At 44.5% G+C, this 17,838-nt stretch overlaps 1 protein-coding gene across 2 annotated transcripts in view; it reads right to left on the bottom strand.

The window, feature by feature from the left end:
• SLC7A8 (solute carrier family 7 member 8) overlaps positions 1-17,838 on the bottom strand; it is a 48,524-nt gene that overhangs the window by 15,893 nt on the left and 14,793 nt on the right. Inside the window, exon 1 of one of the 2 annotated variants that reach the window (XM_029952110.1) lies at positions 4,659-4,851. The exons of the other annotated variant lie outside the window; for it this stretch is intronic. The gene's annotated coding sequence lies outside the window, so the exon portion shown is untranslated. Of the gene's footprint in view, positions 1-4,658; positions 4,852-17,838 lie in introns of those variants that run through there. 2 annotated transcript variants of the gene reach the window in all.

Genomic DNA, 17,838 nt, shown 5'->3' with positions numbered 1-17,838 from the left:
CAGAGGCTTAACCAACTGAGCCACCCAGGCGCCCCTAACTTTATTATTTTTTTAAGTTTATTTATTTATTTTGAGTTGGGGCAAGGGAGAGGAGAGAGAGAATCCCAAGCAAGCTCTGCACTGTCAGCAGACTGTGAAGACTGACATAATGCTCAAATCCATGAACCGTGAGATCATGCTCTGCGCCGAAGTCAAGAATCAGATGCTTAACTGACTGACCACCCAGGCGCCCCTAACTTTGTTATTTTTTACTTTTTAAAAGATTTTATTACTAAATAAACTTAATTTTTTTATTTTGAGAGAGACAAAGAGAGCAAGCAGGGGAGGGGCAGAGAGGGAGAAGGAGATAGAGAAGCCCAAGCAGGCTCTGTGCTGCCAGTGCAGAGCCAGATGTGGGGCTTGAACTCATGAACCTATGAGATCATGACCTGAGCAGAAACCAAGAGTCGGATGCTGGGTGCCTGAGCCACTCAGGCGCCCCAAAGATTTTATTTTATTTTTTAAAGTAATCTCTACACCCAGCGTGGTGCTCAAATTCAAAATCCCAAGATCAAGAGTAACATGCTCTACCGACTGAGCAACCCAGACACCCCTGAATCCATGTTTAACTTTATAAGAAACAGCCAAACTGCTTTCCAAAGTGGCTATACCAGCATTCCCACCAGCAATGTGGATGAATTCCTATTGCTCTGCATCCTTTCAGCATTTGGTACTGTCAGCTCCAAAAGCTTGGCTATTCTAATAGGTATGTAGTGAAATCTCATTGTAGTTTCCATCTGCATTTGCCTAGTGACTAATGATGTTGAGCATGTTTTCATGTGCTCATTTGCCACTATCCCTATATCTTGGGTGGCATGAGGTCTTTTAACTCTGTTTTATTTCCTAGGAGTCACAGATCCCAAAGATCACAATAGATCACAGAGATCCCAACAACCTGGAGCTTGCAAGGGCTGGGAGAGAGTTGAGAGGGTAAATCCTACCACCACACTCACCAAGCAACCTGGGGAGCCTGTACCATCGGAACAGGACTCACACCTGCTTAGGAAGAGCTTGAGAACAAAGGGAAGTTAAAATCCTCTTGTTTCCCCTTCCTATGAAATTGTGACCAGGACTTCCCTGGTCTTCCAAGTCATACATGTAAAAGCATTAGATCTCATTTGCAACTAAGTGGATGGAACTAGAGGGTATTATGCTGAGTGAAATTAGACAATTAGAGAAAGATAAGTATCATATGACTTCACTCTTATGAGGATTTTAAGACATAAAACAGATGAACATAAGGGAAGGGAAGTAAAAATAATATAAAAACAGGGAAGGGGACCAAACATAAGAGACTCTTAAATACAGAGAACAGGGTTGCTGGAGGGAATGTGGGGGGGATGGACTAAATGGGTAAGGGGCATTAAGGAATCTACTCCTGAAATCATTGTTGCACTATATGCTAACTAAATAAATAAATTATGTAAAAGAAAACTCCACCAGATCCCTTCTCAAGCTCTGGCCAAGCCTCTGACTTTACTTGAACAGATGATCAAGTTATATCAATACCTGATCCTTAAACTAGACTTTCACTTTTCAAGAATTTTCCAACCTTACTTGATTCTGAGAGTGTTTCGGCAAGAGTAAGGACCTGATGTTATTATCCACCTGTAACCTTTTCCCCTGTACCTCTTTTACCTGGCAAGCTCCTTCTCATCTTTCAAGATCCAGATCAGATGTCACTTATTCTGTGAGTCTTCATTGTTTTACTTATTCCTGACAATGTGACTGCAAGGTAAGATATACCAGCTGCATTTTATAGACAAGGAACAAAGTTTGCCCCTCCTCTCTACCCCAGACCACTTTCTTTATACTTAGTTTTAGCTTCTACTTCTTTGTGTTATAATGATTTGTTCCTTTTTCTCTGTCTCCATGTCGACTAGGAAGGCAGAGACTGTGACTTTTCATGCTTTTAATCCCAGGGCATCATTAGTGCCTGCAAACAGCAGGTGGTCAACAAATATTTAATACTTGGATAAAGAAAATGCCCCACATCATTAGATCCGCAATCTCATCTCAGTCTACACATTCTACAATGCACAGAATCTCTCCAGTTCCCCAGGAATCTCATTAAAAGGAGACATGATCCCCAGATGGTTGCACAGAGCCAAAAGAGCAACAGAAAACTTGACTTCAAGAGTAGAAACCTTTGACTCTTAATGGAGGAGCTGTTATCCAAGATGGTGTCATATAAGGAGAACCAAAACATGTTGTCAGAGGAAGGATTTGAAGTGCCTGAACAGGGAGAACATTTCGTAAATACTCGGCTGTTCCAGATGGGCTGAGACACTCTGATAAACACACATTTGGTTTATCTTACTCAATTCAAAAAGGATTTCAGGATTACATGCCTGGTGACAATCCAACCCAAGCCACCAGGGCCTGTGATCTCTTTCTCCTCAGGGCCCTGAGGCCTGCTAAATACAAGGCTTGGGCCCCCCAGGGCCCTAGGAATTCAGGCAGACACAAGCAATGACTTAAGGATAAAAGAGACTGATAGATGAAAAGAAGATTAGGACACAATACCCATGAGGCTCAGGGATAGGTAAGGATTACAGATTAAGGAACCAGATTATGATCACAGAGAAGAAAATTATCCTCTACCAAAGGGGAGGAGAGAGCATGGTGGAGAGAAGAAGGAAAGTACTTGGAGGGAAATAAGAGATGAGCAGGACAATTCACAGAAATTCCTCTCCCCCAGCAGGTGAGGGTGGAATGTGGCCACCTCCCAGTGGGCTAGTATAGAAAACACAAAAGCATCTCCTTAGGAGGGGACCTTGTCAAGGCAGCCAGAAAGATTCCTTCAAACAGTCAGCTCCACAGTAGTGCTGGGGGATGGGAGATGTTTGAGGGAAGGGATGATCTGTCAAATAAACCTGCTGTGGGTGTCTTCTGTCCCACCTGAGCTTATCTCCACAATTTCACAAGAACCCAGCCCTTGCCTAATGTTTAACCTTTTACCTTTACAGGGATCTTTCAGAAATAAAAGGAGAAATCCTGAGAATGAGGTGGAGAGACAGGCTGCCTCAGACACTAATCTCCTTAGAACAATAGCTGCAGGCGCTATATCTGACCCTTTACCCTGAAGTTGGGTGATCACAGCATGTGACTGAGGGGAAAAAGGGCACTTTGAAGTCTCCTGCTACCACAGGACTCCTTTCCTCACAGCAGGCTGAAACCCAAGCCTCCAACCAGAGAGGAAAGGTCAGTGAGTGGAGGCAACACTGTCAGGTGCTTGCCAAGCCCCTGCCCTGCTCAGGTATCCTGTCTCTGCCTGTCTTCTACCCATAACCCCTTTCTGTTGTTGATGACTATGGCCCCTCTCTCCTCAGCCAGAGCCTGCATTCTGCATGAGAGACAGTGACCGCAGAGAAGCCACATGTAGATGGGGACCAATGGCCACTCAGGCTTGAAATGTGAGGGTTGAGGCACCTGGGTGGCTCAATCGGTTAAGCATCTGACTTCCGCTCAGGTCATGATCTCACAGTTTGTGGATTTGAGCCCTGTGTCAGGCTCTGGGTTGACAGCTCAGAGCCTGGAGCCTGTCTTTGGATTCTGTGTCTCCCTCTCTCTCTGACTCTCCCCTGCTCATGCTGTCTCTCCCTCTCTCAAAAATAAAATATTTAAAAACAAGAAATGTGAGGGTTTTCTTCTATCCATCTGTCCGTCCGTCCGTCCATCCATCCATCCATCCATCCATCCATCCATCCATTCAAACATCATCTTATAATGGGCCCACATGTTCTAAGCACTCTGGTAGAGTGCCTAGGGGAGTTATAAGTAAGACACAAGTCCCTGCCTTCAGGAAGTTGAGAGCATAGGGGGGATGTTGGATGAGCTAAAAGATGATCATGCAATAATGATGCCACAATGTGGTGGCAGCAGAACTCTTCATGGAAGCCCAAGTGGGTGTCCATGAGGAGCCCCTAACTCAGCCTAGGGGAATCAGAGATGCTTCCTACAGAAGGGAGAGACCCTAACAAAAAGAAGAATTTTATAATTTTGGCCCAGCTGGATAAAATAAATAAGAAGGCTTAAGATTCTTGTTCTTGTCCATTGTAATTTGCCTGTGGAGGTGGTTGCTGCTTCTCTAGAAATCCCCATGGAATCTTGGGCTTATCAGTATTTTTCTGGCATTTTCTCCTCTCTCTTTTGTTTCCTTTCTGTTTGCTGGGTAATAAATAAATAAATAAATAAAATAAGGCTATCAAGAAGACGATACTTCAAGAAGATGCTTAAGTCAGAGGTTGGTTACTTACTCTGCCAAGTTGGAAAAGGTGAAAAAGTGACACCTTAATGTCAAGGGACAGGAGGGATACAAAAAACAAGATAGGCAGGAATAGAGGATTCAGAACTCAGCAATCTTTTTTTTTTTTCTTTTAAGTTTACTTATTTCTTTTGAGAGAGAGTATGTGAGCAGGGGAAGGGCAGAGAGAGAGCCAGAGAGAGAATCCCAAGCACACTCTGCACTATCAGCGTGGAGCCCAATGCAGGGCTCAATTCCATGAACTGTGAGATCATGGCCTGAGCTGAAATCAAGAGTCAGATGTTTTGACTGAGCTACCTAGGTTCCCCCCTGCAGCAATCTTGTGACCTGCTCAGAGCCCAGAGCCTCTTACCTGCCAGATAGGAGAGGTGGGCTCAGTGCTTCCTGCCCATGAGAAACCTGTAAGACTGGCAGAGAGATGCAGAGTCCTCGGATCGATGACAATGCAGATCCTGTCACAGACCTGGAAAATGTCCACTGTAGAGAGGATAGGCAAGCTCCTGTTTCCTTCAGAAAAGGTTGAGCCCTGCCTCAGCCCTGATCCTCACTCTGATCTCTTGGGGAGTCACAGAAGCTCCTCCTTCACTTCTTCCCTCTGATTATGACATCAGAACTCATGGGGCCAGTGGTAGGCAGAGAAATGGCCATTCCAGAGATGTCAACATCCTAATATTGTTAGTATGTTACTTTATATGGCAAAAGAAAATTTTTGAATGTGATTAAAATAAGGATCTTCAGATGGGGAGATTATCGAGGATTATCTGAATGAGTGCAATGTAGTCACAGGAGTCCCTATAAGAGGAATGAATGCAGGGAGGGTCAGAATTAGGAAAAGAGACATGATGTCCGAAACAAAGGTCAGAGAGGGAGAAAGAAAGGTCTGAAAAAGCCATGCTGTTGGCTTTGAAGATGGAAGAAGGGGCCATGAACCAAAAAATGTAGGGAGTCTCTAGAAGCTGGAAAAGGCATGGAAACAACTGTCCCCAGAGCCTCTAGAAAGAACACAAATGTACTGACACCTTGAGTTTAGGATTTCTGACCTCCAGAAGTATAGCACCAAATCTGTATAGTTTTAAGTCACTAAGTTTGTGGTAATTTCTTGTAGCAGCAATAGAAAGCTAATACAGGGCCACACACTATACAGAAAGACCACAAAGTGGATGGCACACCTTGAAAGAGCAAAACTTTTAAAGAGTAACCAGGCAGCATACCCAAGACCTCAAAGGAGTGCCACAGACCTTTCAGAACACCAGTGGAAGAAAGAGGTGGGGCCCTCTAGAAGTGGACAGTGAAAGCGAAGTCACCCATGTGCTGACCTAGCTGGCAAATTTCCACGCCACATGACAGCATCCCAACTCTTTCACACCTCCAGGATCCTATAGCTAAAGTGTTACTGCCTCCTGTTCCTTCTCGTTGTAATTCTATACAGTAGAATTCTATACAGGTCACCCTCCAATAACTCTAGTTGTGATTTTCTTCTCATAAAAATTTGGGGCAAAAGACACTCCTAGCATCCCTCCTTCATGCAATCCCAGGTTCTCGTCCAGTTCTTCCATATTCTATGCAACTTCAGGCCCACACACGCAACTCAGATATACATACGAATAGAAACCCAAGAGTCCTAAACTTCTTAAGGTGAGTATAGCACTGGATGCTCACAGACATGATTCTTTTGTTCTCTGCCCCCGTTGTGTTATTAGCCTCCTAATTTTACTGACCAGAGGCTATAATCACAGACCATAGAAGGCAAGAGGAAAGCCAAGAGATGAGCTGAAGTGTCCTGAGACTGTGTTCTTTCCTCAAGTCAAAGGGTAGAGTGGACACAATGTGCACTCTCTTGCAATGGACAATACTGAAAGCGCCCTGGCAGAGCCTGCTCTGGGACTTTCCCAGGTGGAGTTAAGCCAACCCAACCCCCCAGGAGGGGAGGCAAAGTTAAAGGATTATAAATTTAGAAGGGAAAAAAACAGGAACAACATGTTTTGGGAACTTTTTCCTTAGATGGATATATTATAGATTATTGGTAAAAAAGACAAGTTAAAATTAATCTCTCCAGTCTATTTTTAAACAGAGCATCAGTGACTTGCAAGCATAAAATAAATCTCCTTTTAGAAAACGTTAAGTATGGACTAGGGGATGGTGGCACTGGTGTTAAGTGTATGCAGCCAGCACAGTCCAGGTTTATGTTTTCAGGCACTCCCTTGCTTCTGGACACAGGACTCTGGTCTCTTGCTGAGTTGGGCTGGCAAAGGATCATTTTATGCCTTCATCAGAGGCCAAGTGAACACCCTCCCACATGGATCCCCAACCAATCTCATTCCTTTTGTTAAGCCAGCTTCTGCTCCATGTACCACATCGTTTGGGTGTAATGAGGTAAAAGACAGGATGGGGCCATTTGGATAGGGGGCTGGACTGATTAAAATTTTTTTTTCTAATGTTTATATTTGAGAGAGAGACAGAATGCAAGTAGGGGAGAACAAGAGAGGGAGACATAGAATCTGAAGCAGGCTCTAGGCTCTGAGCTGTCAGCACACAGCCCGATGCAGGGCTTGAACTCATAAACTGTGAGATTCCGACCTAAGTCCAAGTCGCTTAGCCAACTGAGCCACCCAGGCTTCCCCCCACCCCAAATTTTAAACATTTATTTATTTTTGAGGGAGAGAGAAAGACAGTGGGGTACGGGAGGGGATGGGGTGGGGGGACAGAAGATCCAAAGCGGGCTGTGTGCGGAAAGCAGAGAGCACAATGTGGGGCTTGAACCTACGAACTGTGAGATCATACCTGAGCTGAAGTCTGATGCTTAACCCACTGAGCCACCCAGGTGCCCTTGGAACAGTGCTCGGGGGGCGTGTGGGTAGCTCAGTTGGTTGAGCCTCCAACTCTTGATTTTGATTTTGGCCCAGGGTGGTGGGATCGAGCCCTGTGTCTGGCTCCACACTGAGCATGGGGCCTGCTTAAGATTCTCTCCCTGCCCCCTTTGTCTCTCTCCCCTACTCGAGCTCTCTCTCTAAAAAAAAATAAAATAAAATAAAATAAAAATAAAAGGAAAAGAAAAAGAAAAAGTACAGTGCTCAGAATAATGAACTAGTTGGGGCTCTCCTTCTAGACAGCCCCCAAACTGGAGGGAAATGTTTGAGGCCTTTGCCCTACTATCCAGAGGCACATTTCTAGCCTCATGAGCAATCAGAGCCAGGAATTACCCTGAGAGACTCAGAATATCATTTATACATGAGTGGAGTAAGACCCCAGCTAATGTCCTCCTGCCTCCCATTACATCAGCCTTTCTTTTATCATATACACATTGCCCTGTGTTCCCTTTGCCCATTCCCACATTCTCTCTCTCCCTGTTCCTGTCAATAGTACCCAAGATCATTGCTGAAGTGCTACTCTGAATCAGTCACCTGAAGATACTAGCTAGTCTGCTTTCAGGCTAGCAGGAAGTAAGGTGCCAATGTGGCAAAAAGGGGAAGACCAAGATGGCTACCCCTCAGAAATCAAGAGAGTAGCCTCCATTGCTCCTAGAGCTTTAGGAAATTGTTTCCCACTGGCAGTCTTAATCTCTGCCTTTGTATCGCTTTCTCTGGCCCCTTGTCAATGTCACCATCACTTGTTCTCTTGAACTCTGGGAACTTCTTTAGGATTTCTTGGTCTTGCCATCTCATACCTTTCTCAGGAATGGGCTGGAGGCAGCTTGGAACAACTTGTTTTCGTTTAGCACTTCCAGAACTAGGCCTCTCTGTCTTTTCAGATAAGAGAAAACAGGCAGTAGAAAGTGGGGAGAAATGCCCAGACTTGCCAAAGTTCATAAAGACAGGTGGTGAAGAAGAGAGGGAAAGAGCAAGCCTGAGAAACAACAGTGGGGAGAAAGGAAGAGGACAAATTGTACACATTGTTATGAGTAAGGAAGAAAGAGCCCGAAAGAGGCAGCATAGAGAGAGAGGGCCAGTACAGAAAAAAGATATAATGCACCAAGCAAACAGCTGCTGAAACGGGAAGCTGTGACGCCACTTTGTAGAAATCAGAACACCCTGTTCCTCTCCAGAGCTTCAAAATAAGCACCTTTCCCGGATGGAGCTCCCAGCCCTCTGAAACGGCCATAAATTTCACCTGGGTCATAGGCCTGCCAGAAGCATTGGTTTCTCAGTCTCACCTTTTGCTGGGGCACACACTTCTCCTTCCGCCTCCTGCCATGCTCTGCCACCTCCCCCTGACTCCCTCCCTCCAGACATGGAGCAAAAGGGGCAAGGTGACGCCCCTTAGATCAGCTCTCCAGTGCTCAGGCTGGAGCAGCAAGCATGTGAGCACCCAGCCGGGAGGAGGGGGTGTGGTGACACTGGGCTCTGCGATAGGCTGGACAGGACTCCTTGGCTATGTCTCTCGTCCTGCTCTTGGAAGGATCTGGGCACGTGTTTCTAATTGTGGAGAGGCTGCTTCAGCTTGGCTTGCCTGACCTCAGCCATTTCCAGAACTAGGTGGTTAGCAGTGCCAGCTGCCAAAAGACACTGATAGGCAAAAAAAACACAGAGCCCTGTTTGAATTCTAACAAACACAACCCAAGGCTCTGTTAAGGTTCCAGGTTTGCCCACGGGGGCCAGCCTGAGCTATCTTTCCTTCTCTGAGTCCTCAGAGAGACGTGGGGGGAAACGGGTATGAGTGGAGAGACATAGCCAGCTTCCTAGAATTCTTCCCTGTTCACCCAGGGCGAGACATTTTTCATACAGGGTGAGGAGCTGCATTTTAAGTATCTAAAACAAAGGCTGGTATTATGGTATTATAAAGAACTTGACTGATGAAAGACAAAAAAATCAAAACAAAGCAACAGCAATAACACCAAAATCAAAGCAGACCTTTCCTATAAACTAAGCTTTGATCCCAGCTTCTGTAAGGTCCACAATGGGGCTGTGAAACAGATCTTACACCATGCTACAGTAACATTTTGTCCTTCTCCAGCCCTTTTCATCTGGAAGCATTCTTCCAGCTAAGCTCCCACACCACGCTGCCCTACCCACCCGCCTCCCTGGCTCTCTCTTCCCCTTCCTTCTCATCCTGACCCCTCTGTGCCAGTTGCTAGACCTGGAGTTTCTGCTGAATCACCATCTGGTACTTAGTTTAGCCAAGAAGCTCAAACTCCCAGCTCAGCATTTTCCAAGAGCTGAGTAGTTCTCTCTTCAGCATGAGCTAAACATGGCTCCTGGGCTAGGGTGGGGTAGGGTGGAGTGGGGGGAAGGAAAAATGAAGGCAGCTGGAAAGCAGGGGAGACAGACCTAGTGCACCATGCTACCTCTGGGAGCTCCATGTTAATCCTACTTATTATTGTCCCAGCACTGGCCTGAAAAATTCCTGTTATCTCACACCCCAATTCTCAGGTCAGATGCCTTCCAGACAACATAGCAAAGGGAATGGGGCGGGTTCTATGGGGTCCACACAGGGCTCAAGAGACCTAGCCTCGCTTCCCATCACCTTCAGCCTTGGAGGAAATGGTGTGGGTTCTGGGAGGTCTGGTTGGCTCTAGGACTAGAACACTCATGGGCTCTGTTAGTGTCATTGAAGCTAATAAGCATGAACCCAGGCTGCAAAATTCTCAGGATTGGTTCAGTTATAACCCTATTCCAATGGCAGGTAGTACTCAAATTTGCTAAACTCTCAAAACAAATCTTCCCCCTCATCTTTCCCCCATAGCTCCCCATAGCTCCCCATAGCACTAGGCCCCATTCCCAATAGTCTTCTTGTTTTATATTCTTGGGTATGTGACATAAATTTGGAGTGTCACATTAGGCCTTAAAAATTCACCAGATACAATTAATGGGTGAACTTCAGAAACTACAGGCTCTGGCTCCTCTGGGAAAAACAAAGTCAGCAACAAAAGGCCAGATGAGAATTTAGTCTTCTAGGCTGGTTTGAGAAAGTTAGTAAGTTGTTTCCCTCCTGGTGAAGCTGAACTACTACAAACCTCCCTGTCTTAGGAAGCCTCAATCCCATTCATTATTCTCTCAAGTAGGCCTGGACACATTCCCAGGAACAAGTTCCTCATTCCTCAATTTCCAGGACTTGGGCTGTTTGGACCCTTTGAATAGCAAACCCCAGCCTGAGAGTGAAAGCTGGAGACTAGAAGAGATACTATGGGAAGCCAGGTAAGAAGGGGTGATCTGGACCAGGAATTGAAGCATACTGAAACTATAAAGAAGACAAAGAAACTTATCTGAGAACAGAACTAGATTTAGACTAATGGACAGAAGTGTCCAACACCAATGGATCTCTAGGGAAGAAGATCTCCATAAAACTCTAAAATTTGCTGTGATACTTGTAATTGCTTACTATTATATATAAACTATAAAGCACTTACTAGTAGTTGTTCTTATTAGAGCTCAAGATTGGGTTGTTCTTATAGAAATGTTAAGATGAGGATAATGAAGATACTTTCTCTCCCGGGGCAATAGGCATAAGGTATACTCCAGAGGTCTTATAGGGCAAGGAGGAGGTAAAATGGTACTGAAGAGCAGGTGTTTACTCTGGCATTATAGGCAGTGAGTCCAAAAGCATACGGCATGCCTTCCTCAACCCCAGCAACAGATAATGAGTGTTGGAGAGTGAATGGGAAGGGTTGCAGAGACAGATGGACCAACTCAACACAGTATGAACGACACCAATGACAAGGCATTAATATACAATCCAGCGTTATCCTCAATTTACTTCACTTGCATTCCAATGAGAATGTGCCACCCTTGACTCCCCAGTCACTATAATCACCAGGTTTTGTAAATTCTACTTTGTGAATGCCAAATACATCTATTTCTGTATACTCCCACAGTTCTATCCCTGATTCACATCATTGTTGTCTCTATCATGGATTCCTGTAGCCACATTGTAACTGGTTTTCTTGCCTCTGATCTTATTCCTCTCTCCAATTCATCCTTTACCTTTGCACCCATGAGTTTTCTAAAATGTAAATATGATCATGTCAATCCTCTGAAATCCTCTGAAATGCTGTCCCATTGCTCCTAGGGTTAAGTCCAATCTCTATGACATGGCCCAGAAGGCCCTTCCACGGCTGAGTCTTCACTTCTATCTACATTTCCTACCTCATAGTCTATGCTGTGGCTGTACTGAACAACCTGAAGTTCCCCTATGGGGCCATGTTCTTTGCTGTCCCTAGACCTTGGCACATATTAATCCTTCCTGCTATAACATTCTCCCTGTCCCAGCCCATTCCACTCTTCTCTCCATGCTGAATGCTGCCTGGTTATCTCCAACTGGAGAGGAAAGCCTCAACTTACACGTAATTTTCTCCAAGATTTTCCTCAACCACAGTCCCTACTCCCATTCCCATTTCTTACCTTTTTTTTTTAAACATTTAAAAATTATTTTTAATGTTTTATTTTTATTTATTTTTGAGACAGAGAGAGACAGAGCATGAGTGGGGATGGGCAGAGAGAGAGGGAGACACAGAATCAGAAGCAGGCTCCAGGCTCTAAGCTGTCAGCACAGAGCCCGATGCGGGGCTCGAACCCATGAATGTGAGATCATGACCTGAGCCAAAGTCAGAGGCTTAACTGACTGAGCCACCCAGGCGCCCCTCTTACCTTTTTTTTTTTTAATTTTTAATGTTTACTTATTTTTGAGAGAGAGAGACACACAATGTGAGTGGGGGAGACACAGAGAGGGAGGGAAACACAGAATCTGAAGCCAACTCCAAGCTCTGAGCTATAAGCACAGAGTCTGATGTGGGGCTTAAACTCATGAACTGAGAGATCATGACCTGAACCAAAGTCGAGTGTTTAACCGACTGAGCCACCCAGGTGTCTCTACTCCCATTTCTGTTACATCTAGCTCTGCCTGGACGTTGTCCTCTTGGGGAATTTACCACTTAGAACTGAAATTCCTGTGTCTTTGTCAGAATCATCCATTGGACTGTGGGTTTCTTTGTACAGGAACTAAGTATCCTCATGTCTAACACAGTGTCTGGAGCAGAACAGATACTCAGATATTTGATAATAATTGAATAATTCTGTGGTACCTAGAAGACACACACATAAGCTCAATATATGCTTATTAAGTCTTAATCTCCTGCTGCTGCTGCAAATGAGAATGAGGTTTTTTTGGTTTACTGTTGTATCTCCTGTGCCCCAAATAGTATCTTAGCATATCATGGGCACTTGATAAATCTTTGTTGAATGAACAAAGTGTTGAGATTCTTGCTTATATAATGCTTCCCAAGAGTCCCTACCCCTTTCTAAGTGGTATTGCTCTACAACAGACTTTTGAGCCACAACCTGGGGTAGCCACCTTAAGGAAGACTTCCAACCAAAGACCTGCTCAGTACTCCCAGGGCTTTGTGGAGGTGGTGGAAGGCAGAAAAAGAGAACACATTGTGACTCCTCATCACAAACACTAGACAGTTGGAACATTTCATTTTGATTTGTCCTAGATAAACTATATTGCCATCCTCTTAGTAGTCAATCACCATGTCCAGCTGATTCTACTCCTAAATCTTCATTTTTATTTCAGGCCAGGACTTCTCTGGTCTGGACAAATGTTTAGCCTGCTAACTTGTTTTCTACTACTTGTCAAGTGTCACAGTCTTAATTCAGATGTGAGCCTAATCATGTTACTCATGTGCTCAAAATTCTTCAGCGGTTCCCCATGCCTTGGATGAAGCCTGTTCTCTCATGTATGATATACAAGATCCTTCAAGATCTGGCCTCTTCTCTCCTGTTCAGTGTCATCTCCTATCATTCTCCTGGGCTCCATCCACACAAATGTACTTGCTTTTCTCCAATATGTCATTTCTCTCTTGATGCAAAGTCTTTCCTGCACCCTTCCCTCTACCTGGCTGTTCTGTTTCATGCTTATCTGGAGCCCACCTACATACCTTTTTAGATTTAGCTCAATCTGGGAACCTGATCTAGCATTCTTCTTGCAACTTTGAAGAGTGTTTCTTTGTGTTGCACACACTTTTGTCACCACATTGTATTGTAATTATTTGTTTGTATACCAATGTCTTCATTAGCCTTTAATCTCTTCCCAGACTCTATAAATAAAGCCTTATCACCTGCCTCTCAATGTTGGAGCTCAGTATGGTGATTAACTGATAGATTTGTAGTTTCTTTCTTTTTTTCCTAGGAAAGCCACTTACAAAATAATTTTAGTCTCTATGAATCATAAAAATGAAAACTAATACTAGTCAAATTGACAACTGAGTAAAAACTTAAGAGATTTTCAATATGCAGGTGACCCTTGAACTATATGGGTTTAAACATCATAGGCCCACTAAAATGTGGATTTGTTGCAGCACAGCACTGTAAATGTATTTTCACTTATTTATTTTCTTAATGTTTCTAGCTTACTTTATTGTAAGAATACAGTATATATACAATACATACAAAATACAAAATATGTATTAATTGGCTGTCTATATTATTGGTAAAGTTTCCAGTCAATAGTAGGCTAAACGTAGTTAAGTTTTTGGGGAGTCAATAGTTACATGTAGATTTTTAATTGTTCAAGGAGTCAGCATCCCTCAACCCTCCATTGTTCAAGAGTCAACTGTACTTAGATTTTAAATACTAACTAGCTAGAAGATGTACGGGGAACGAGGACAACTTGGACATACATGGATTAAATCTGGGCCATTTGTGTTTGTCTGGATTCATATATACAAGGATTATGAGACACCCAGAGAACTCTGGGAATTAAAAAGGGCAAGAAAGCAGAGCTGTCCAGGCATCTGAGGCAACAGGTTTAGTTCACAGAGATACATTTGGCATTAGAGAATGTGAAAGAAACCTCAAAGGAAAATGAACCGAGACTAAGGGATTTAGAAATTAGGAAAGACTAGAACCCTCTGATGTCAAGGGATTAATTTGCAAGAGACTTGCAAAACAATACACACGTTTATCTATCATAGCATCCTGTATCAAGGACCTGGAACTTTCCACAGAGGAGTTGCAGAACAACTCACAGTTAAGAGTTATACAAATAGTGAAGTCCTTTCTCTTCCAAGATGCTCAGGTAAGAAGAAAAAGGAGAAAGAGAAAAAGAAAAGAAGCAGGAGGAGGAGGGGAAGAGGAGGAGGAGGAGGAGGTGGAGGAGGAGAAATCTGAAGCCCTAAAAAACTAGCCTCTTAGGAATCTCAGTAGAAAGATAGAAAATAAGATAAGAAGCATTTTTTACTTGTGAAATGCATGCAGGGCACTCTTGTCCCCTCAGGGTGAGAAAGGAGAAGGAGCTTTTTCAGTACAGGCATTCAGGGGGGAAAGGGTACTTGAGTGAGAAGAAAAAATTCTACTTCAGCTCCTGGAAATGACCCTAGCCCCCAAAGAGAGGAAAAAGGCCAGGAGCTGCTTGAGTGAAAGGCCCAGTCCCAAGGAGAGAGAGACAGATCCCAAAGGAAAATCCAGAGTTAGGAAGCAAGAAGCACAAATGGGGGACCCCAGAACACCTGATGCTCCTTCAGCATCACTGTGGCCACTTCGTTTTTAACTAGAAACTCAGGCAATAGCCAAAGGATATAGCTAAATGATAAAAGATCAAGCGCAGAAGTAACCTGTCAGTATGTTTGTCCATATTTCCAGACATACCTGGAGAGATGCATTTTATTTAGAATTGGAAGGATACCTATCCACTGTTAGCACAGCTACTGGGAAGGGGAGACTTGTGATGATAAGGGAAAGCTTTCACAGTCGACTATCTTTATATAATTACTTGAATCTTTTACCTTGACAATACAGTCATTTATTAAAGTAGTAAAAAGATAAAAGAGAAAGGGTAGGAAATCACAGAAGGAGGCACCAAAGCCAAGTTTCCACACCTCCTGTTCCCCTCTTTCTTAAGTCCTTCCTCCTGCTCTGGAGAAGGGGGAAAGGCTTTCCATTTAATTAGAATGTAAAATACATTCTTTTTTTTACTGCCTGGTGGCTAGGGATATTCTGCTGACTCAGCAGTGAATAATCAGCTTTGACCTACATAATAGAATAACTCAAAGTGGCAGCTGCAGTTGCATAAGCAGATCCAGATCTGCAGTTCCTTCTCCCTCCCCCCACCAGGCTCCTAGCCGGCAAGCCAGTTACAGCAGGTTCTCTTCACCTCTCCACCCCCATCTGGCCATCCCACCGCCGCCATGTCTCATCTCATCTATTTTGGCCCCACCACAAAACCAGACTTGATCTCATCTCCGCCTTCCCACAGCCAACTCCAGCCAGGGGCCCATGGGGGCTCTCCTGATGGGCTCCCTGCCCAGTCTTCCAGCTCCCTCCATGATACACCTCTCCCTAGTGGGTGGCTTTTCCCTTAAAAATTCTCATCCTACAGTGGGTCAGGTCTGTCATCAGCATGCCAAAATGACACAGCAGAAAGCAGAGCTTCTTATTTCAATACATTCAGGCCATCCCAAGCTCTCTACAGATTCTCTCTAAAATCTGGCTGGACTGGGCCACTCTTGGCTCTACTGCCAAAGAACACCAGACCTATTTTTACACAGCTGGTTTGCCTGGCACCTGCTGAGAAGACAGGGTGCTGGAATAAAAGATAACAGCATTTAAGGAAAGTAGCATCCGTCAAGCCTTCCGGACAGCTGGTTCCTTTTTCACTGGATAGCTTAAGAGATGATTAGAGGGTCTGTATAAGTGGATTCCAAAAGAAAGAAAGAAAGAAAAAATAGTATTCAACAAACCAGAAAACAGAAGCTTTCTTTGCATAGACTCAAAGCAGCTGGGAGCGGCTGGTGAGAAAGTGTGAGGGTGTGGCTAAGTCTGCATGTACACCCCCGTAGGAAGAGGGGTCGTGGGCTCCACACAGCCTTCACATCTGGGATGAAGCAGGCAGCACATGGGGTGAGGTAAGGAGCTATTTTCCATTTCACCAAATAAATAAGGAGAAATAAGCTTGAGTTTTAGATTTTTCTGTTTATGAAGGTGAAAAAGTACTTGAATACCTAGCTCAAGGACATTGAAAAATTCCTGTCTCAGGAGGACAAGATTGACCAATGTTAAGTTTGAGATAATCTTCCTGTAGTTCTACTTAGGAGGCAGGGGACAGGTCAGATAAGCTTTATTGAACCTTTGATGGCAGGAATTAGGAGAGGAGAGGACTTTGTCATTTTGTCATCAGAGTTTCTAAATTCCTCCTTGGCTTGGTGCTAGCAGCGTCTAGTTGAGGAGTGGGCTGTGGAGGGGACAACGCACAACTGTCTTTCCAGAGCTGGACTATAGGCACGAGATATCCCTGTCTGGCCCGAGGGGGTATTTATGAAGCTATACTGCTGTAGAGGGTCTTGGCACAAGGGGTTACCTACCCTTGGCAGGTTGGAGGAAGGCAAAGGAGGCTGTGGGGTCAGCTGCCAAGGGAACTCCACCCTGTGGCCTGGTTTCTCTCTGTGGGGACAAAGTGACCAGTCTCATAGTTCTCATTTTCTTGTTAGAGAGTAAGGGTGGCCTCTTGTCTGAGATACTTTGGCAGTATCAGCAGGAAAAAGGAAGCTGAGGCTGTGTGCACGAGACGCTGAAACAGCAGTGGCCAGCACTTATGTGGTCCCCCTTCCTACCCCCATTAACCTGTCTGATGGCAGAAATAGCAACTCTTCCTGTATTCCCATGCTACCTTCCCCCTCCCCACACCTCTCCCAGCTCTGGATCCAGCTAGCAAGCAATGTCTGAGTAACCACCCTCAGTGACTACATGACCCTGTGCTAAGAACATTTATTATCTCATTCAATCCTTACAACCATGACCTCCTGTGCAGGCAGGATTACAACCTCCATCTCACAGTGGGGTGGGGTGGGGAACTTTGCCAAGCACTTGCCACAATTAGAAAGTGGTGCAGAGATGCAGCCTCAGGGAACCTGGTTCTAGAGTCCACATTCCTTTGCCTCTAGGGCCATGAGCAGGCCTGACCCAGCACAAGGGAATATAACCCAAATAAGTATCTTGGCTCCATAGAACCACTTGCCTGGATGGTAGGGGTCTCTCCCAGAGCTGTATAACACTGCCAAAGAGGGCACACTTGCCAAGGAGACTACGTCTGTGAGAGGCTTTGGGGTGGGCAAGTGACCCCTCCTCCTCTTTCCCACCAGCCAAGACAGAAGGAAAACATCAAGATCTGGGAAAGGATGTAGCCCAGAAGGTGACTGTCCTCAGCTAAATGTATGTTTGTTGAAAGGTATGGGAAGGCAGGGATCATGTTAATTCCAAAAAGTGGAGTCTCTGAAAAAAATACAAATATTTACTTTAAAAATTAGTTTTTAGTTAAAATATATAAAATACCTCAATCTATTGAGATCCCCGAGACTTCCTAAAAATACAAGTTGCAGAACTCCATACACAAATCTCTAACCTATTCTAGCTCACAGACATCTTTCCCTCTTCTCTGAATTTTTAAGAAATGTTTAATTTTGAGACAGAGAGACAGAGTAGAGTAAGGGTAGAGAGACGGGGAGACAGAGGATCTGAAGCAGACTCTGGAGCTTGAACTCATGAACTCATGAATCATGAGATCATGACCTGAGCAGAGAAGTCAGACACTTAATGGACTGAGCCACC

The sequence above is a fragment of the Suricata suricatta genome, chromosome 9 (assembly GCF_006229205.1).
Source record: "Suricata suricatta isolate VVHF042 chromosome 9, meerkat_22Aug2017_6uvM2_HiC, whole genome shotgun sequence".
NCBI classification, from domain to species: Eukaryota; Metazoa; Chordata; class Mammalia; order Carnivora; family Herpestidae; genus Suricata; species Suricata suricatta.
This window is presented reverse-complemented; position numbering and strand designations above follow the sequence as displayed.